This window comes from Narcine bancroftii, chromosome 14 (assembly GCF_036971445.1).
Source record: "Narcine bancroftii isolate sNarBan1 chromosome 14, sNarBan1.hap1, whole genome shotgun sequence".
Classification (NCBI taxonomy): Eukaryota; Metazoa; Chordata; class Chondrichthyes; order Torpediniformes; family Narcinidae; genus Narcine; species Narcine bancroftii.
The window spans coordinates 4961772-4983579 of record NC_091482.1 but is presented as its reverse complement, the minus strand read 5'-3'; the positions used below and the strand labels follow the sequence as shown (position 1 = coordinate 4983579).

The window sequence follows — 21808 nt, the reverse complement described above, 5'->3', positions numbered from 1 at the left end:
AAGGTGGCAGTTCACCAACACTCAAGAGCAATTTGAATGAATATTTTAATGCTGGTCTTACCCACATCCTGCAAATGAGTAAAAGCTATTTTTAAATAGCCTGAAAGGTGCCAGGACAGGGGTGTGCCACATCCTTCAGTAGGTTCCCATCTAACCACATGTGGTAAGGAGCACATTAAAACTACTTTAAAAAGTCATGTGCGGTCTGTGAGTGTACAAGGCCTGCATGTTTAAAAGTATCCACAGTGGTATGTGTGTGTCTGTACCACAGCTGTAAGTGTGTTTGAGTGAGAGCTGTGCGTTTGCTATGAAATCACATTGCTATATTCTCTGTATAATTTCAATATAGGTGTTGATAATATTTGTATATGGGTCCCACAGAACCATGTTCATGCTGACCAAGATGGTCCCATTTGCCTGTGTTCAGACCATAAACCCCCGAGACTTAACTGTCTAAATGTTTTCTGAATGTCTTAACGAATTCCAGGAGTCCTCGTCCATTCTGACTGTCCCCGTTTCTACCCCTTCGTTCCACAGACCCTCTACCCTCTGTGTGAAGAAGGTGACCCTTTGGCCCTTTCTAAATCTTTTCCCTTTATCCATGCCTCCTCCTGGTTTTACAAACCTCTACGTAGTCCCCTCTTTGCTGCATACAGTCCAAGGAGAAAAGTCCTAGGCTGGACACCCTCTTTTTTTAGTTCAAGCCAACTGGGACTGTTGATCAGTAATAGTATTACAAGTCAATATGGATAAGCCGGAATGGGAAAAATCTAAACTTAAATGGGAAAATGATTTAGCTTTCATTTTTCCTGAAGATTATTGGGCAGATACATGTCATGATAGTGTTACTAAATTGACGAATGTGCGGGATGGAACGGTTAATTATAACTTTCTACATCAGTTGTATTTAACCCCAGAGAAATTGAAAAAATATGGTTTTAGTCATTCGGACTCTTGTTTTAGATGTGGTGTATGTTCTGGTACTTTTTTACATGCTGTTTGGTCTTGTGTTCATGTACAACCATTTTGGCAAGAAATTAGGTTAATTTTGGAAATATTATATGACATTAAGTTACCATTAATTAGATCCATCTATTTTTTAATGGGTTATATGATTCCTTTAAAGGAATTAGGGTTGGATAAATTCTTTGAGGTGTAGGAGAAAATCCACTCAGTCACAGGGGAAACGTGCAAACTCCACACAGACAGGACAGTGTTTATCCTTGCTTTTGCGAGGGAGTTGATTAGAACCAGTGTCTCAGGGTCAGTTGCCCTTTGCTGGACGCTTGATGGCTTTGGCTGATGCCAGGACAGGATGAGGAGCTGACCACACACTGACCTCTCTCAGTTCCTGCTCCCTCTTCAGACGGCAGCATTGCAGTGAAACCTTTGTTTTCCAAGGAACCTTGAGAGAAAATATCTACTGGGGAATGAGTGATATTTCTGGAGTAATTGAAGTCCTTCTACGCAACACTGCAACCCTTATTTTGCATTATCCCTTGTATGTGTCCTGAACCAGCCTCCACAGAGGGTCCTGGCTCAAAACGTTGATGCTCCTTTTCTCTTCATGTTTGCTGCTTTACCCACTGAGTCGCTCCAGCTCCTTGTTATTTGGTTGCTGGTTGGTTTAACTTGCCTGGATAACACACCATGTTTTTCACTGTATCTCATTGGACAAGGGACAATAAACAATTCAATCAATTCATCTGTGAACTCAGAAATGCTGGAGGAACTCAGCAGGTCTCATAGGGTCTGTAAGAGGTGAAGCTACATAACCAATATTTTAAGCCTGAGGCCTTCCTCAAGGTCTGAGTAAAAAGTTTCCGTTAGACCCCCCCCCCCCATCAATCCCTATTTCTCATTTTCCCCCTCCTTTCCCATCTGTCTCCTTTCGTTCAGCTCTGCATTCACAGGCCACCCTGTTCCTCAATCAGTTCTCTTTCCTCTCCTGTCCACCTGTCCAATGGCCAACTTTTGTCTATTTGTCTGTGCTTCTCCATTCGGCCTTTCTTCCCTTCTCTCTAGCCCTTAAATGCAGGCACATGCAAGCTTTTTATTCATCTCATAGAACCATAGAATATTACAGCACAGAAAAACAGGCCCTTCAGCCCTTCTAGTCTGTGCCAAACTATTATTCTGCCTCATTTCACTGACCTGCACCCAGTCCATGCCCCTCCCATCCACGTATCTGTCCAAATTATTCTTAAATGTTAAAATCGAGCCCACATTCACCACTTCAGCTGGCAGTTCGTTCCACACGCCCACCACTCTCTGTGTGAAGAAGTTCCCCCTAAACCTTTCCCTTTTCACCCTTAACCCATGCCCTCTGGTTTGTATCTCCCATACCCTTAGTGGAAAAAGACTACCTACATTTACTCTGTCTACCGCCCTCATCATTTTAAATACCTCGATCAAATTTCCCTCATTCTTCTACACTCTAGGGGATAAAGTCCAAACCTATTTACCTTGAAGAGGAAACATCAGTCTTTAATATCTTTATAAATATGAAAAGATAATGATAAATGTCCAATAAATATCTTTACCTCCTGTGAATGTTGCAAGACCTGCTGAGTTCCTCTAGCATCTTTTCTTTCACTGCAATCACAGCGTCTGCAGACTTTTGTGTTTTACCTCAATCAATTCCTTGCCAGGCTCGGTCACCGCTGTGGAGTCCACCAGGGGTCAGTGTGCACCCAAGGATCAGCCCCTCCTGGCCAGCCACTGGGGATTGAAGGAGACCTTGGTTCCACTGGCTTAATGGATTCTGACATTGCTACAATGAGAATGGCAGGGTCTTCCACAGACGGGGCAGATGATGCTTTCCTTCCACCACTTACCCAGAGATCCCCCATTGCATGAACTGGGGGCTGAACAATATCAGGCAGAATGCTCCTTGCAACATAGAACTGTAGAGCACAGGAACAGGCCCTTCAGTCCACATTTGCGCCGTGTGATGTCCAAATTAAACTAAAACTCTACTGTTTGTACACAATAGATATCCCTCCATTCCTTTCATTATCGTATCAATAGCCTTTTAATTGCTATTGTTGCTCCTGCTTTTACCACGATGCTTAGCTATGTTGCAGCACCCACCACTCTCTGTGTAAAGAAAAAACAAACCATGGCCCTCCTCTTCACCTTAGACGCACGTCCTCTAGAGTGCAGGGTTTTTGCCCAGGGGAAACAAAGAGCTACTGAAGAAACCTTGCATGTCCTATGGACACTGTGAGACTTGCTGAGTTCCGCCAAGACTTTTGTGTTTTTACTGAAGATATATAACCAATGTTTTGGGCCTGAACCACTCGTCAAGATGACAGAGTTTTGGCAGAAGGTGGGAGAGATAGAGGGAAAGACCTCTGGGAGGGAGAGAGAAAGAGGGGAGGCAGGAAAGAAGAGATGGAAACAGATCGAGGTGGCGGTTACCTGAGATGTAGTGGATGTGTTCATGTGTTGGGTTTAAGGCTGTCCAGGAGGAAGATGATGTACTGTTCCTCAAGTTTACATTTGGCCTCACCCTGACAATAGATTCCAAAGGGTGATCTTCCAGTGGCCACCCATCCCGTTGTCTTGCTGACGTGTCTGTCGACTCTCATGCGCTGCCAAACTGAGAGCACCTGCAAATTAGAGGAACAATGCCTCATCTTCTGTCTGGGCCCCCTCCAAGTTTCTCCGGTTTCTATCATCCTTCCTTCCCCCCACCCCCCCCCAATCTCCTTCCCTTGCGTCTTTTCTCTCACTCTCTCTCTTCCCTTTTCTCCCTGTCTCCTTTCACGGAGCCAAAATCAATTCTCACGCCTCCTCTTATCATGTCCAATTAATACCTCTTGTTTGTTGGCCCGGACTCTCCCCCTCCCATTCTTACCCCTTCCGCTCGTAATGCAGGTGCCTGTCTGCTTTTTTGCTTATACCTTGGAGAAGGGCTCATGCCCAAAATGTCGGTCATACATCTTTACCCCCTACGGATGCTGTGAGACCGCCTGAGTTCCTCCAGCATTTGCTGTGTTTTTATGACAACCTCAGTGTCTGCAGACTCCGGGTTTCACTGCTCAAGAAGACCAGGAGATGCAGGAGCAGAAGGAGACCATTTGCAGTTTGATAGGAGCAGTGCTGATGCTCTCCTGTGGCCACAGTCATCCCTTTAATACAGGTGAACCCCGCTGACGAATACTCGAATTGCAAAAATTCACTTATACGAAGAAGCCCATGTTCGCTTTTATGAAAACGTTGTCATGGTATAGCGACCCCGTAGTCGGTTTAACTAATTTTACTGGAACTCCTGTGTAAGCTTATCAGCCCAAACCCATGATACCCATGTCAGCCTAGAGGGCTTGGGGTTCCCAGTCCCACACGAGCCTGCACCTCCGTGACCCGTCTCGCTTGCAGATCGGCGCAGCCACTCCAATGAGTTTAAAGTAGGTTTTTGCTTTTGCAAAAATTGCCTTCATCAATAGTCAATGGTTCATCGTTTCACAAATTCTCGGTTTTCCAAGTTTCTCCTACCTTCATAAAACGGGGTATCCCTGTAATTTTGAACTATTGTTTTTCACAGACAGTAAATTCTCTTGAAATATGAACAAGGGGTGAATTTATTGTTGGTACCATTTTCACTTTCACTTTTCCTTCCATTTAACCTGATCGCCAGAAACCGCCCATTAATCTGGAAATTCAAGCTGAGCACCATTTTGTCACAGGCATCACCCTTCCGTGAGGCACTAAACTGAGGATATAAAAGATCCCAGAGTCACTATTGTTTCCACAGTTAACTCCCAATCAACATAATTCATGGCCAAAAAAAAACCCTTGGAGGAGTTTAGCAGGTCTCCAGGAATTCCAGAGGACGGCCTTTTGCTTCATTCTCGCATCTGCAACCTGTTGTGTCTCAAGGTTCAAGGTTCCTTTAAGGACGTACACAACATTTGTTCCTTTCAGGTGCCTCCCTGCTTTTTGTTCACACCTTGAAGAAGGGTTCAGGCCTGAAATGTTGGAAATATTATATGCGGAAGGGAGGGTTCCTTTTTTTTGGTAGGTATATATGGGTTGGCACAACATTGTGGGCAGAAGGGCCTGTACTGTGCTGTCATATTTATCTCCAAAGGAAGCTGCGAGACCTGCTAAATTTCTCCAGGATTTCGATGTTTTTACTGCAATCACAGCGTCTACAGACTTTTGTGTTTCGTGTGTTTACTTGTAAAGACACACAGGGGCATCAGTCCTACTCGCTTCATCCAAAACCAGTCTAGGCTGGATCACAAATGTTCCTTTTATTGTCAAGTAATAATACGTTAAAAATGTATTATAGATGATGAACTTTTGTCTGCCGTAAGGTAAACAGTCGTCATGAGCCTTGCCCGATGCCCCTAACAATAAGAGAAAGAGAAGCAATAGAGAGACTCTTCAGAGACGCTGAGTGTCCGTGGATTCACCTCCAGCTCCCGCGGCCTCTTCAGCCACACAAACTCCAGTTCGATCCATCGGCAACACGAGCTCCAGATCCAGACCCCCAATATGATGAGCAAGCCTCCAGTGTCCGAGCCCCTTCTGGACCTCTTCATGCCCTCAGCACCCTGGTTCCCATGAGCAAGTCTCCTGCAACCCGTACGGGTCCTCCAACCGCAAGCCACCACCTCTTACCTTCGGGCAGAAGGTGGAGAATTCTGCACACCAGCTCCTCTGCTTTCAAGAAGAGTTTCCTTCCAACTGTTAACAGGACCTTGAACCTCCCTGTATTACCCTGACGTCACTCCTGGACCTCCAAGATCTGGTTGCACTGTCATGTCATCACTTTTTTTGTACTAACTACAACTGGGAATATTTATCTATTATTATTTTTAATATCTTTTTTTCTTGTGTGGAATTTTAACAGCTTTTGTTTACATTTCTTTCTTTTGCTTACAATTCTCCCTTGTGTACATTTTTTTTCCTTTGGAGTTCAGTTTATGGTCACCAACAATCAGAAATTCTGCCTCGCCTGCAGGAAAAAGAATCTTAGGATGGTTTGTGATGTTTGAACTTTGAATTTTCACTTAATGCTTGCTGGTGTGTCAGGAACCTGTTTAGCTGCAACAATAAGAATTTCAGTACATCTATCCTCTGTACTGTGTGTATGACAGTGAATCCCCATCATCTCTCAAAGGGGAACCCAGTCTCGAATACCATCAGAAGATGTTGCCAAAGACTCTTGCAAATCTCTACAGGTGTGTTGTGGAGAGTATTCTGACTGGATGCATCTCTGGAGGTGCCAATGTACAGGACAGATAAAGACAGGTAAAGAAGGTTGTGAACTCAGCCAGCACCATCACTCCACTACAGACATTTACAAGAGGTGGCGTCTCAATAAAGCAGGTTCTATTATCAATGACCCCTACCACCACCACCCAGGCTGTGCCCACTTCACTCTGCTACCTTCAGGAAGGAGGTACAGGAGCCTGAAGACAAGCACCCAACATAAAAAGTTTCTTCCCCTCCCCAATCAGATTTCTGAATAGACATCGACCCCAGGGACACACTACCTCACTTTTTTCTCTTTTTTGCACAGGTTATTTTTTTTATTTTTAAGGCTTGTATTTATGAAATTATTGTGATAGTACAGATCTATCACCAATGTACATAGTGTATATAGTTACTGTATCTAGACTGTGCTTACAGCGATTGGCTGAGAGCTAAGCCACACCTATTGTTTGGGCCTTAAAGGGTTGTGTCCCTAGCCAGGTCGGATCATTCCGGACTGGTCGGCCACCTGTGAAGAGCTCCGGTCTTTTGCTAATAAAAGCCTTGGTTTGGATCAACAAGTCTTTGGTTCTTTCGACGAGCTCTACAATTTTATTAGCAAAAAGAATTTTTTTTGAAAGGGATGGAGCGTTTAACTCGGCCAGAAAAACTTGATATCGACCCACAGTCAGCTACAGCCTTCAAAGCCTTTAACTTCTGGCTGCTGAACTTTGAAAACTTCCTGAGATTCATTCAGGTAGAGGAGGATAACCAGCGTCTAACAGCATTGCTGTCTATGGTGTCCTTGAGAGTCTACGAGAACATCCAGGATGAGACCACTTACACCGCAGCCATAAAGGTACTGAAAGGACTGTATGATCAACCGGTGAACAGAGTTCATGCCCGGCTCGTGCTTGCGTCGAGGAAGCAACAGCCCGGTGAGTCCAGCAGAGCATATTTACAAGTATTAAAGGCATTGGGCAAGGACTGTAACTGTGTGGACAAAACTGCTGCCGAGATCACTAGCGACCTCGTCCGGGATGCCTATGTGGCCGGGCTCCGATCAAACGAAGTGAGGCTGCGTTTGCTCGAACAAGGGGTAGAAAAACTAGAGGACGTGGCCCGGATTGCAATCACAATGGAGGATGCAGCCTTAAAGTCCACCGAGCTCTCTAGGGTCTGGACCCCTCGTTCTGATGTGAGTAAAGTGCCCTTCTACCCTACCCCTGACGGCCTGTCGGCTGCTGCTACCCTGCCCCGTGCGAACCCGAAATGTTATTTCTGCGGGAGGGACAAGCACAGCAGATCCCAGTGCCCAGCAAGAAAAGCCAGGTGCCAGAAGTGCCTTAAAAAGGGCCACTTTGCTGCAGTCTGTAGCCACACCTATTGTTTGGGCCTTAAAGGGTTGTGTCCCTAGCCAGGTCGGATCATTCCGGACTGGTCGGCCACCTGTGAAGAGCTCCGGTCTTTTGCTAATAAAAGCCTTGGTTTGGATCAACAAGTCTTTGGTTCTTTCGACGAGCTCTACAATTATAATTTATAGTCATTTTGCACTTGTAATGCACAGCACTGTTGCCATAAAACTACAAATTTTGAGGCACATGTTCATGACAATAAACCTGATTCTGATAATGTATCCGATAATGTGGTTCTTCCACACCATGACACTGGATGGTCATCCTAGATTTCTGCTTTACATTCCCTGGAGTGGGAAATGAATGGACAAGAGTTAAAATAACAAATGACCTTACATGTGCTGCTCTTATAAAGGGACAGACCTTAATTTAATCTCTTCTACATGGGCAGTGTAATTATTGTACTGGATCGGTGGTGTTAACTGTGATACTGTTGAAAGCTTTCCACTGATGGAACAAGACATCAAACAGAATTTAAGGTTATTTTCATCTGGAGTGTTTATTAGCTAAAGGATTAGTCTGTGCGGTGATCCAGATGGAACAGATGGCAAGGATTGTCCAGGATTGGCCTCTTATTCCAGTATAAATAAAGGTTGTTGGGTGACATAAACCGATCGTGGATTCAGCCTTCAGTTTGCAGGGTCTGGTGATTGTCTTTAAGTTGGTGTCAGAGCCGTTGTCTATCACTGAGCTTTGCCTGAGGTCCTTGTCCCCTTGTCCGACAGCAGGGTTCAAATCTCTCAACAATTCCAGCTGCAAGGCCCAACGGCATCCACTTCTCAGAGATCGTTTAGCAAGTTTTCTGGAACTCGGAATTAGGATTTCGCAACTTTTAACTGCAGGCGTATATCTTACAAGATGTAAATTTTTGCTAAGTGGTGGGGAGAACTTTGACATTTTATTCATATTCTGACCCTGGGTGGTTCTGGTGCACAAAATCATTGAGGACACAACCCCCCCCCCCCCCCCCCCCACCCACTCACTTCCACCCTGCACACAGCATCTTTCAGCTGCTCTTGTCGGGGAAGAGATACAGGAGTATCAGATCCAGCACGACCAGGCTGAGGTACAGCTTCTTCCCACGGGCAGTGAGAATGTGAACGACCAAAGGAACTGTTCACACTAACCATCCGAGACTCTCATATGTACAAAACAATATTAATTTATTTGTATCTATGAGCACTTCTCCTGCGCGTGTATTGTTTGAATGTTTGTAACGTCTGGTTGTGCGTCTGCGTGTTTTGCACCGAGGACCGGAGAACGTTGTTTCGTCGGGTTGTACTTGTGCAATTTGACTTGACTCATCCCTGCCTTCAGGTCTGCAGTTCCTCTTTCCTATCATCCCTCTCACCCTGTCATCTCCCTCCATGCTGCTGCCAGCAGAATTCTCTGTGGATTCCTGAAACTCCCTGTGGGATCTGCCAGTCTGCAGGTGGGTCCATGTCAACCACCCCCCCCCCCCCCCCCACACCCACCCCTCCAGACTTGCACTGCACTAGAAACAACCTGCTGGAGGAACTCAGCATCAGTGGGAGACAGAGAACAGTGGACGTTTCGGGCCGAATCCCTTCATCAAGACCAATGATGCTGCTCGACCCGCTAAGTTCCTCCAGCAGGTTGTTTTCTGCTTCAATTCCAGTCTCTTGTACACCTTGCTAATTTTGCCTGATTGGATTGTTTCTAATACTTACTGCCACTGACACCAGGAACTGCTCAGGAATGAGAATCATCGAACGTTACAGCACAGAAACAAGCCCCTTCGGCCCTTCCAGTCTGTGGCAAACCATTTTTTTTTGCCTAGCCCCACTGACCTGCACCCAGTCCATATTCCTCCATACCCTTCCCACCCAAGTAGCTGTCCAAATTCTTTTTAAATGTTAACATTGAGCCAGCATTCACCATTTCAGCTGGCAGCTCGAACCACACTCCCACCACTCTCTATGTGAAGATGTTCCCCCTAAACTTTTCCCCTTTCATCCTTAACCCATGTCCTCTGGTTTGTATCTCAGTGGAAAAAAAGCCGACCTACATTTACTCTGTCTGACCCCCTCATAATTTTAAATACCTCAATCAAATTTCCCCTCATTCTTCTACGCTCCAGGAAATAAAGCCCTAACCTGTTGAACCTTTCCCTGTAATTCAGTTCCTGAAGCCCGGGCAGCATCCCGGTAAATTTTCTCTTAGCTCTTTCTATCTTGTAGAAATACTGAGATTTTCCTCTGATTGGGTACCAGTGAAGGTTATGTTTTTTTCCTGCATTGTTGAAGTTTTTGCAACATATAATTGAGGAAATGACACCACAGTTATTATCATGCAGTTTGGATGACAAAACTCCCAGCTGTCGAGCTCCAGAATTCTGGGATTCCTTCCCTAAACCTCACTGCTCCTCTCTGTTCTCGTATGACGCCTTGTCAAATTTGCCTGTCCTTGTGTGGTTGGGCCTGAAATAATGTCCTGTCCTGCAAATGGTTTTGGGGCAACTCACAAGAATGAAACTGGGATTAAATACATGGGAAAGTAACAGGGTCTCGCAAGGTAGATTATGAGGAGAGAGAAGCTGGGACTTTTCTCCTTGGAGTGCAGGAGGCTGGGGAGAGGAAATAAGGGGGGGCAAAGTAATTAGACAGTTGTTTTTTTTGTTCATACCTTGAAGAAGGACTCAGGCCTGAAATGTCAGTTATATATCTTCACCTCCTATGGTTGCTGCGAGACCTGCTGAGTTCCTCCAGTATTTTTATTATAGTCACAGCATCTACAGACTTTTGTGTTTACTCTGGTCAGTCTTTTTCCCAGTGAGTGAAGGGGAATCCCAAAATCGAGGGTAAAGGTTCAGGGTGAGAGGGGAAGGGAAAGAATTTATTTTTTTTAAATGCCGGCGCTGCCGTAACGACCCAGGGAGAGCAGGGAGCAGAAACACAGTGCCTCTCCGCAGCGTTTTACCATCTACTCTAACTACCGATGGCTCTGTACAGGCTTTAAATAGACTGTTGAAGAAGCTGACAGTGGTTTATTTTAAAATTCTCCCACCGCAGGGTCTGGGCCCAAGATGGCAGTGGCTATGAGGGGTTGCAGACTCTGGGGGGAGCAGAGGACTGGTGCAGGGCACCAGACAACAGGGAGACTATGCCCCATTTGAGAAGAAGCAGAGGAGATGACCACGGCAGCGGACCAGTGAGGGGCCCTGCGGCTGAGGAACACACAGGTGGTGGGCTGTTGGCGACTCGAAGCGAGGAACCCACGCAGGCTGCCGGTGAACTGCGGTCAAAGGACTCGCACCAGGCTGAGGACTGCTGGAGCCTGGTTGAAGGGGTACGAGGTGTCGGAACCAGGATGCGAGAGGGTGCCGAAGGCTTCCTGACCGTGTCGGAGGTTCAGACCTGGAGCTCGGGCTGCCAATAGTTTAGTACGAGGGTTGCTTGGCTGTGGAAACACTGGAGGCAACGCCATGGACACTCAAAATGAGTCTGGGGGACTCTCTTTTGCTTCTTTCTCTGACTGTAAGGAATGCTGAGAAATTTCTGCTGACAGCTAATCTTTGTCTCCCTTATGGAAGACTAAATTTCATGTAATATCACATTTTCTGTTTTATTACATGACAATAAAATAATCTAGAATCTTGAAAAATAGGGACCTGATGTCACCGTTAGCACACAGGGTGGTGCACCCCACCTGGTATGAACTCCCAGTGGAAGCAGTCAAAGCAGGGACATTTGAAAGACATTTAGACAGGTTCAGGATAGGAAAGGTTTGGAGGGATTATGGGCTTAATGCAGGCAAATGGGACTAGGTTGGATAGAAGGGCTGAAGGCCCAACCTTAGCACTTAACATGGAGCATTACAGCATAGTGCAGGCCTTTTGGCCCTCAATGTTGTGTCAACATAAATATTCCTACCATAAAAATACTAAACCCTTTCATCCTTGTATTTTCCTTTCATCCATGTGCCTGTCTAAGAGTCTCTTAAAAGAGTCTCATATTTTAGCCTCCACCACCATCCCTGCGAAGGTGTTCCAGGCACCCACAACTTTCTATGTAAAACTTACCCATGATATCCCCTGACCCCCTGAAACTTTCCTCCCTTCACTTTGTACAGATGACCTTTGGTGTTTGCTACATCCACCCTGGGAGCAAGGCACTGGCTGTCCACCCTCTCAGAATCTTGTAGATCGCTATTAAATCCCTTCTTTGCTCGCTCCATAGAGAAAAGTCCCAGCTCTGCTAACCTCACCTCGTAAGACTTGTTTTCCAATCCAGGGTCACATCCTGGTGAATCTCCTCTGTACCCTCTCCATAGCTTCCACACCCTTCCTACAGTGAGGTGACCTTGTGGTAAAATTCTGTGAATCAATGTTTATTAAAAGCACTACTGAGATACATGTTAAATGAGCCTTCTTCATTTAAAATGTTTTCTTCATCATATATACAGGAAATAATCAGAAAATTTCCCTCTGTTCACTGTACCATCAATTCAATGAATGTATGTTTCAAATTATTGTCTTTCCAAGTACATACAAAAATCTTCACCCTGTGAAGGAGTGATCAAGTCAACCAGCACCATTATTATAACAAGGAGAAGCAAGTTTACACAAAAATGCTGGAGGAACTCATTGGTCTTCATGTAGGTACATAACCAACATTTCAGGCCTGAGCCCTTCATCAAGGTGTGAGCTAAAAGCAGGAAGATACCTGAATAGTGGGGGGCAGGGGAAGAGGCACAGGGCCATGGGAAAGAGGTTGTAGGTGGATAGGGGCGGGAGGGCACGAGAGAAAACGAAGATGAGAAAAGGGGGAGGGGATAGCTCCCTGAATGGAGAGGATGGAGAAGATATCGGGTGGGGGGGGGGAATGGAGGGTTGGATCTGTCAGTGGGGGGGGGGGAAGGGTAGAGCAGGATTAAGGCTAACATGCCCTTAAGCACAGCCCAACAATGGTTCCCCCTTGACCCTTCCATTGCCTAAGACTCAATAAGTGCTGAATGTGAAATAATAGATAAAAAATTCAGTTTTCTTCCAGGCCGGACCCTACAACAATTATAAATAGAACCTGTGTATATATATTTTTTTCACTTATCATAAGGGTGTGTTTCTGTGGGGCCCGAGCTCAGCTGCACCACGGTAAATCTGGCACTGAAAAAAATCTCTGTGGTTCCCTAAACGTGCTTATTTTGCTTAATGGTTAATCCAGGCCTGCAAAGGGTGGAATGTGGGGGGTTGGGGATGTCAGTGAGTGGAGGGGGGAAGGTAGAAGGGGTCAGAGGGGGGAGGTGTAGAGTAGGGGGATCAGAGGGGAAGGGAGATGATAGGGTCTGAGCTCATAGTTGAGGGTGAGTAGGGAGAGGTGTGAGGGGATAGAGAAGGATAAGAAGTGTGGGGGATGAGGCTGTGAGATCCAATAGCAGAGGAATCAAGGTGTCAGCCTCAGGAGAAGCAAGAGAGAGTCCCTTCTGGGGTGGGGATCTCTGATGTCACTGTCTCTGGAAACATTGGATTCCCCTGTGGCCGCATGCCTTCATGTTCAGCAGAGAACCTCAGCTCAAGGTATCCAGATTGCACTTCCTGAACCCCTGGTTCCCAATCTCTGGATCATCGGGAAGCCTCTCAGGAGGTTTGCTCACTGACAGACCATCATGAATTCCTGGTTCCCAGAAACTGGTTGCAATGAGCTGGTGGGCTGGCGTGAGGCTCTCAGCCTCTGAATAAGAGCTGGAAGCTAGCACAGCACCCACATGTAGCTGCTTTCTCTCCATTCTCCTACAATCCTCATGATCCACAAAGCTCCTTGCACTTAGTGCGCATGGAGGCAAGATCCCCCACTCCCTCAGATCCTGGTCTCTCCCTACAGAATGTCAGTATTCCTGCACCCTGCCATGTATGTTTGATTGCAGAAATCTCCTTAAACTGGAAGGCCAATGTTTTGGGCTGACCATATGTGGTTCTCAGCACACATTGGTGATCTTCCAGCAAGACCTTCAGTTTGTCTCTGCTCCCATCCCTGTGAACAGTTCATAGATCAAAGTCAACTTTTACGCAGTTGTCGTGTGGAGAGTCATGTGACCGTCTCCGGTGGGAACCCGGTCAGAAGCCACCACATTTATCAATCAAGGTCAAGACTACCCACAGCAAGAATTCACCTTTGAAGGAACCACACATCTTGTTACTGGCTCCTTTAATCATCTTCCCTATTTTGGGCATACCCGAGCCAAACCCGACACATAAAGCAGCTGGGTCTATTTCCCCTGAGGATGAACCTGAGGTCCACTCCAGGTCATGAGCCACAGACGACTCTGGAGAGTCAATTTCAATGTGTGGCAGTAGCGGGTTGGGGGGCTGATTGTGGTGCAGACATATGAATCAATCACTGTAACCTCTTCGTTTCTTTCATAGCCAATCAGGGTGCCACACCTGTATCGGATCAAGGGGTAGCAGGTACTGTTACTGTGTCTTTCTGCTCTATTATATAGATTGCGGTGTGCAGCGGATGCTGGTACTGTTGTTGTGCCCGATGTGAATGTTTTGTATGAGTCTTGTCTGAGTGTTTTTGTGTGTATATGTGATCCCTGTTGCAACTTTCCTTTGTGTGCAAATAAAGGCCTTTTGTTACAACCAACCTGTTATCAGACTCGTTGCTTCTCAGACCCGCCGAACTTGTTTCTCACATCACGGCAGCTCCTTGGGGAAGAATGTCAGGACCACTACTCTGTACCAGAGCTTCTGCGTAAATGCATGGTCCATAAGAAGATGCACAAAGGCTTCACCTGCTCTGCAGCCATCTCTTGGTGACATTCAGTCTCCACACACAGCTTGATGCAGCAACGCTCAAAGTTGGTCATCAGGCTGAAGACTATGTTGAGTATATTTTACCTTTGGAGTACATTGAGGTCATTTTCTCTGAAGACCTACATATTGTCAGTCAATGGATGCAATCTCTGCTGGATCTCCAAAATTACCACTACCGATTAGTGGTAATTCTGCTTCGCCCAGAGGAAAAAGGAATCTCAGGGTTGTATGTGATGTTATGTACTCTGACAAAAAAATCTGAAATCTGAACTGGAGAGTGGTTTGATCACTGTTATCAGGATTTATTGTCATGAACAAGTCATGAAATTCAGTGTTTTATGCAAACATTCATATAAACCACTTTTACATCACTAAATTTAAAAAAATACACAAAAAATAAGGCAGTGTCTTTGGATCATTGAATACTCAGGAATCTGATGGCAGCGGGGAAGCAGATGTCCTTGTGTCACTGAGTGCTTGTCTTAACCCTCTAGAGTTTTTTCTGAGAGTTGATACCTCCATACCAGAAAGTGATGCAACCAGCCAGATTGCTCTCCAGAATACATATGTTGAAGTTTTCAAGAGACTTAGGTGATATACCAAATCTTCTCAAACTCCTCACAAAGTATAGCCATGGTGGGCCTTCTTCATGATTGCATCAACATGGAGGATCCAGGACAGATCCTCGGAGATCCAGGAATTTGAAGTTCTTGACCCTCTCCACCACTGAGCTCTCGATGAGGATTGGGCTGTGTTCCCCTGACTTCCTACTGAAGTCAACAATCATCTCCTTCGTTTTCTTAACATTGACCACAATTGTTGGCATGACACCACTTAACAAACTGATCCATATCCCTCCTGTATCCTTCCTCATTGCCATTTGTGATTCTGCCGACAACTATGATGTCATCGGCAAATTTGTAGATGGCAATGGAATTGTGCCTGTCCACACGGTCATGGCTGTGCAATGAGGAGAGCAGTGGGGTAAGCACACAGCCTTGAGGTTCACCTGTGTCAATAATCAGTGAGGAGGAGATATTTCCAATTTGTACTGACTGTGGTCTTTCGATGAGAAAGTCAAGGATCCAGTTGCAGAGCGGGGTGCAGAGGCCCAGAGTTTCTAGCTTCTTGACCAACACTGAGGGAATAATGGTGTTGAAGGCTGAGGTGTAGTCGATGAAGACCAGCTGTATGTATGAATTGCTGTTTTTGAGGTGATCCAGAGCCGAGTAGAGAGCCAGCGATATTGCATCTGCTGTGGAGCGATTGTGACGATAGGTGAATTACAGTGGGTCCAGACCTTTGCTTCGTTATGTGTTAATTCTGGCCATGACCAGCCTCTCAAAGAATTTCATCACAGTAGAAGTTAGTGCTACTGGGCGATAGTTGTTGAGGCAGCTCACACTGGTCTTCTTGGGCACCAGGATGATTGATCCCCTTTTGAACTGTTGTGAAGTCTTTTATTAATGTAAGTTCTTGTTAAAGATGCATAAACATTTAAGCTCCTTTTAAAGATGCTATGTTCTTCTTTGGCTTGGCTTCGCGGACGAAGATTTATGGAGGGGGTAAAAAGTCCACGTCAGCTGCAGGCTCGTTTGTGGCTGACAAGTCCGATGCGGGACAGGCAGACACGATTGCAGCGGTTGCAAGGGAAAATTGGTTGGTTGGGGTTGGGTGTTGGGTTTTTCCTCCTTTGCCTTTTGTCAGTGAGGTGGGCTCTGCGGTCTTCTTCAAAGGAGGCTGCTGCCCGCCAAACTGTGAGGCGCCAAGATGCACGGTTTGAGGCGTTATCAGCCCACTGGCGGTGGTCAATGTGGCAGGCACCAAGAGATTTCTTTAGGCAGTCCTTGTACCTTTTCTTTGGTGCACCTCTGTCACGGTGGCCAGTGGAGAGCTCGCCATATAATACGATCTTGGGAAAGATGCTATGTAAATGCAGTGAAAATCCCAAGTATCCAGAATTCAAGCAATCAGCAAAAAAATCAAGGAAAATAAATAGGTAAAATATATGTAGGTATAAAATTGGCATGCCTTGCTATCAGTTCACCAATCCACCCAATCATGCAATCTTAAGCAACGGGAAAATATATTTATCCAGCATCAACCAATCCCCATAGTTGTCCAATACCAGGAGTTTTACTGCTCAGGCTTTCCTTAGAGGTGGTGACTCAGAACAAGCTCTTGGTGAAGATGTAAAAATAAAAATAAAATCTTTTTAAAGGAATTATTTGTATACATTTTTGATATGTGCTTTTTTAAATATAAAATGTAAAGAAAAAGTTTATAATGATATATAAATGTAGGCACTTGCAAGGGTGCAAAATAAATGCAAGCATTTGTGAAGTGTGCGAGGTAAGTGATCCGATTTATTGCTCAAGGTGACATATAAATGCAAATACTATAAAGCAGCCATTCTCAACCGTGTTTTGGCTATAGCCCCCTTAAGACTCTGCTCAAAGTTTATGGGCCCCCTTCCCAGTGAGGCAGCCACATTTTAACATTGAACTTAATTTGCACATTTAAGAAGAGCTTACATTAATACACCATCTTTACCAAGTTCCTGTATCTTTTTCATCACATTTATCATTTATAGCAGCCATTCTCACCCCGGGCCATACAGACCCAACCTCTTCTGTACTTCTCTCTTGCCGACTGCATAAAATATACTTTATGGTTTCAGTCTGTGCCCCCCCCCCACTTAAATGAGCTGTGGCCCCCAGAGGTGGGGTCTGTATGGCCCGGGGTGAGAATGGCTGCTATAAATGATAAATGTGATGAAAAAAATACAGGAACTTGGTAAAGATGCTGTATTAATGTAAGCTCTTCTTAAATGTACAAATTAAATTAGATGTTAAAATTGGAAAATCAATGCATGCATGTTAAATCTGCAAAATAAATCCAAGTTCTTGTTAAAGCTGTATAATAGAATGCAAGACCCTTTGAAGGTGCAATGCACAATTATATATGTAGACATACAGCACGGTAACAGAGCATTTCAGCCCACAAGTTCATGCTGCCCAATTTACACCCAATTAACTCAGAACATTTTGAAAGGTGGGAGGAAACTGAGGCCTCCGGGGAAAACCCACACAGACACAGGAAGAACATACAACTTCTTACGGACAGCGCTGGATTCTGACCCAAGTCCCGATCGCTGGCGCTGTCAAGGCGTTGCACTAACCACTCCGCCAACCTGTGCCACAATAAAAACAAGCTCTTGTTAGATCTGCCACATAAATGTAAGAATGCTCAAAATAAATACAGCAATTGATCAGTGTGCTCTTTTGAAGCAAGCCCTTGTTAAACTTGCAGTATAAATGTGAGTGTTTTTGAAAGGTGCCCCGTAACTTCAAATTATTGTCCAAGGTGTGAGATTAGTGGGGCTTCCTGTTGGAGTTGGAAAAAAAATGGAAGCTCTTGTTAAATAAGCTATTTAAATACAAAATCTTGTTCAAGGTGCAAAATAAATATACAAATATATGCAGGCCCTTTCATAAGGCAAGCTCTTATTCAAGGTAATACATGAAAACAAGTTTTTGTTAATTGTGTTATATCAATAGAAGTGCTTGTTTGATAGGCTTTTAAATGTAAGTTCTTGAAGATGTAAATTTATTACTTCTGAAAAGTCCAAAATGCAAACTCTGTAGATGTACAGAATTAAGGGATACTTATATGAAAGATATTATGATTTCAAAATCTCCGTGGAGATAGAAAACTGATTTAATCTTATAGTTGGATGGATCTTACATTGGAATTGGGCTGGTGCTGACTCAAACAGGGGGTACTAACTAAAATTGTTAATTTGATATCGAGTCTCATATAAACCCTTGCCTGAGTTTATTGAAATCATCGTGGAAGAAAAACAAGTACTGCAACTCCAAGTCAGAGAAGAAAAATCACTTGTATGAAGAAACTTTGCTCTGAAAACAACTCATCAAGAAATCCATTAGTTTTTAAAGAGATCCTGATGACTTGATGTTTCAAAGTACTTCGTAATTCTTTGATGCAACAATTTAAAGAATCTGAGTTTCAAAATAAAAACTGACTGAACTTTAAAATCATCTCTTCAGAATTATACCTGAACTGTAATGGTTTTGGTTTTGCTACACACGCTCATAAATATATTTGCGTATAGTGAGGTTAAGTTAGAGCTAAGTTTAGAGTTAAGTAAGATTTAAAAGATTCAAGATTCAATTTATTATCATAGTGATAAAAGTGTCGTATTACATGAAATTTCTTTTTGCCTGCTGCAAGGCAGATAGACTCTCCACCAGCAGGAATTGCCTAAGCGCCTCTTACACTTCTTATAGTCAGACTTACAGTCAGTGAAAGAGAAGCAAAAGAGAGTCCCCAGAGTCACTAAGTGTCCATAGATTTGCCTCCAGAGCTTCTGCAGCCTCTGCAGCCACACAGAGTGCAGTCCAAACCATTGGCAACCTGAGCTCCAGATCCGAACCTCAGACACAGTCAGGAACCCTTCAGTGCTCTCGGCACCCCCCCGGATCTCGGTTCCAATACTTGGTACCCTCCAGCCTGATCGAGCCAGTCTCCAGCCTGGCGCGAGTCTCCCGACAGCGGGCTCCAAGAGCCCACAGCTTCTGTGGGTTCCTCGCCCCAAGTCGTCAGCATGCACTGGTTCCCCAGTCTCAGAACCCCTCACTGGTCTGCCGCTGTGGTCACCGCTTCTCCCCCTCTCCTTCTCGGGGTGTGTGGGGGGGGGGGTGATCTTGTCCTGTGGTGCCCCGCTCCAGTCCTCCGCTTCCCTGGAGTGCCAATTAATAGGTGCCACCGTCTTGTGCGTGAAACCACAGCGCGGGATCTCTAATGAAACCACTGTCGGTCCCCCCCCAACAAGAAGGGCTCTGTCATTAATAATTTTTTTTTCTGCTGTTATATTTGTAACAGCGGTGTCTTAAGAAAGCAGCCTCTATCCTCAAGGATCCCCACCAACCAGACAACTGCCTTACTTTGATTTTTTTCTTGCACTATTTTATTTATTTTGAAATATGCAGTGATGCTGCTGCAAAGCAATGAATTTCGTGACATGTTCATGCTAATTAATCTGATTGCAGGCTAATTTGAAGGGTGCTATGTCAATGCAAAGTCTGGGTTTTGACATCTTCTTTGTGGTGGGATGTAATTGCACCAGGACGCGGCTGGTGTGGTTATTATTAGTTTAGAAAACGCCGCGCTTTGTTTCGAGATGTGTGCTGAGGCACTGGAGGATGGAAGGGCAAGTCTGTATTTGCTCTTTTGATGGAATTTCCTGCAATTATTCCTGGTGCTTGGTTCCCATCCAAGTCCCCGCTCTTGCTCAACTTTTTTTTCCCCTCCAGCCGCTCGCTGATTGGTCGAGGCGGTGACCCGCTGACGTCTCCCCGCGGCTCACCCTACCTTGAACGTCTTCGCCTGGCTCCGCTCCCCTGCGCGCTGTGATTGGCCGGCGCCCCACGGCCCGGGTCGGCGGGCGCTGGCCAATGGGAGTAGTGTTGCTAGGATCCCTTGGAGGCTCGATTGGCGGAGGAGGCTGCCACTCACCGGGCGGGCAGGCGAGGATGCGCTCGGTATAAAGTGCGGTGGCCGCAGCTTTTAGGGTTGCAGCGTTGAGGTCTGGACTGAATTGCAAAGATAAATAGAGAATTAGTCGTTTGGTCAGAAGAGAAAATAAAAGAATCAAATAGTAGAAGAGTTATTATTTCACATTTTAAGGTAAGGGTTCGAACACTGACATTTTGCTTTAAATGCAACATTTCCTATTGTGCGTTTCCTTCCCCCCCCCACCCCAGATGATATTGAACCAGAATGTTTATTTTAAAGCCTGAAACCTGCGTGGCTGGAATTTTGCAAAAACAGAAGCAAATGGCATGTTAGGGGTAGGAGTTCTGCGGCGTGCTTTGGGTTCGAGGGATGCTGGTGCAGTGTTTGTATTGCCAGGAACTGATGTGATGCAGTCGGAAATCTGTGGTTGAGGCCGGCCAGGGGTTCCACAAATATCAATCTCGAATGTTACGTGGGGAGGTTACGATGAAATGCATTTGGGGCAGGTGATGAGAAAATAAAAGATAGATGCATAACCATTGCTTCAGTCTGAAGCCCTTCCTCAAGGTAGAAAGATGCATCGCCAACGTTTCGGGCTCTCTCTGCTTGAAGGGCTCCGTTGGTAAATGTATCTTTACACACTGATGAAGGGCTCAAGCTCGATACGTCGGCAATGTATCTTTATCTTTGCTCCACTCTTAGACCTGCTGAGTTTCTCCAGCGTTGTTTTCACTTCAACCACGGTGCCTGCGGACTTTAGTATTTTTCTTCATGATCAGAATTTTTTTAAAGCAGTTCCTGCTTCTGAAAATATTGTTTTTTTACAGGAACCCCCCCCTCCCCCCAACTTCTCTCACCTTCAGCAATTATTATTTTGAGTCTTGCCAATTCTTTTCCCCACCAAGATGAGCCCTCGATTCCCACCACCTTAGTGTTTCTTTTGTTCCTGTTCTTTCTCTCTCTTCCCCGCCCCCCCCCCCCCCCCCCCCGCCAGATGCAACAGTTTCGAATAAAGCAAAGGCTTGATTAGGCACGTTTTGAAGTTTTTTTGGAAAATGAGAGTTTTGTTCACCCTCGGACGGGCAGATTGTGATCTCTTTGAGGTGATGGGGGGGGGGGGGAGGATGTCAGGAAGGCGTGTGATGGGGACCTTTGTTATGTATTTGGTGGCATTTTGCGATGCTTCCGAGATAAATGCGAGCATTGGGGTCGTTCATTGTTACTGTAGGTTAGAGGGGATCGCATTTTGTGTTGCTTGGTGTGTCCAGGGGGTTTGTGTCCGATGTTGTCCCGGGTCTCTCGTTTTTCTCCCCCTTAGACCCGAGTCAGGGGCGACTCACCCTCTCCCCCCCTCCCCGATGACCATGGCTTGATCGACGTGTGGCCCAGGGCTCTTTCTTCCTGCGACCCCCGGGGCTCGCTCCTTCGTCCCGGGAACGGTGGAGGTGGGGGACCTTCGCAGCGTTTCGGGTCCCCCGACCCCCCCCCCCCCATTATTATCCCAGTTCAAAGGGACCTTTCCCTCGCCCCTTTCCCCGCGCAGGGCACCTGAGAACGGCGCCGGGGTTCGCGTCCCCTTACCGGGGAAGCCACGACTCTGCCGATGGTGGTGGTTGAGGGGAGGGGGGGGGGGTGAAATTGGACTCCGGAAGTGACGTCTGGAGGGGGAGAAAGCGGGAGCGGGTCACGTGCTGGGTTTGTTTACTAACAGTGGCGGGGAGGTGGGTGCTGTCGTTCGCTCGCGCCGCCCCCCCCCCACCCCCGCGCGGAGTTGTGGTGGGGGGCGGGGGGAAGCGAGGCTTCGTCCTCCCCTGGAGGCGCGTCGACGGACGGGGGGGGGGGGGTCAACTCAGTCGGGACGGACGGAGATGGA

The 21808-nt window shown here is 46.0% G+C and overlaps 1 long non-coding RNA gene across 3 annotated transcripts; it reads right to left on the bottom strand.

The window, feature by feature from the left end:
- Positions 1 to 148: 148 nt before the first annotated feature.
- On the bottom strand, positions 149 to 21574 carry LOC138749911 (uncharacterized). 3 transcript variants are annotated; one of them, XR_011348942.1, is made up of 5 exons: positions 21517 to 21574; positions 19792 to 20012; positions 17518 to 17590; positions 3424 to 3614; positions 149 to 1636 (listed from the first exon to the last, which is right to left on the bottom strand). It is a non-coding gene; the product is annotated as an uncharacterized lncRNA (long non-coding RNA). The 3 variants fall into 3 exon arrangements; XR_011348941.1 differs by lacking the exons at positions 149 to 1636; positions 3424 to 3614 and adding an exon at positions 4588 to 4717; XR_011348940.1 differs by lacking the exons at positions 149 to 1636; positions 3424 to 3614 and having other exon boundaries at positions 17232 to 17590; positions 21517 to 21573.
- Positions 21575 to 21808: the final 234 nt, after the last annotated feature.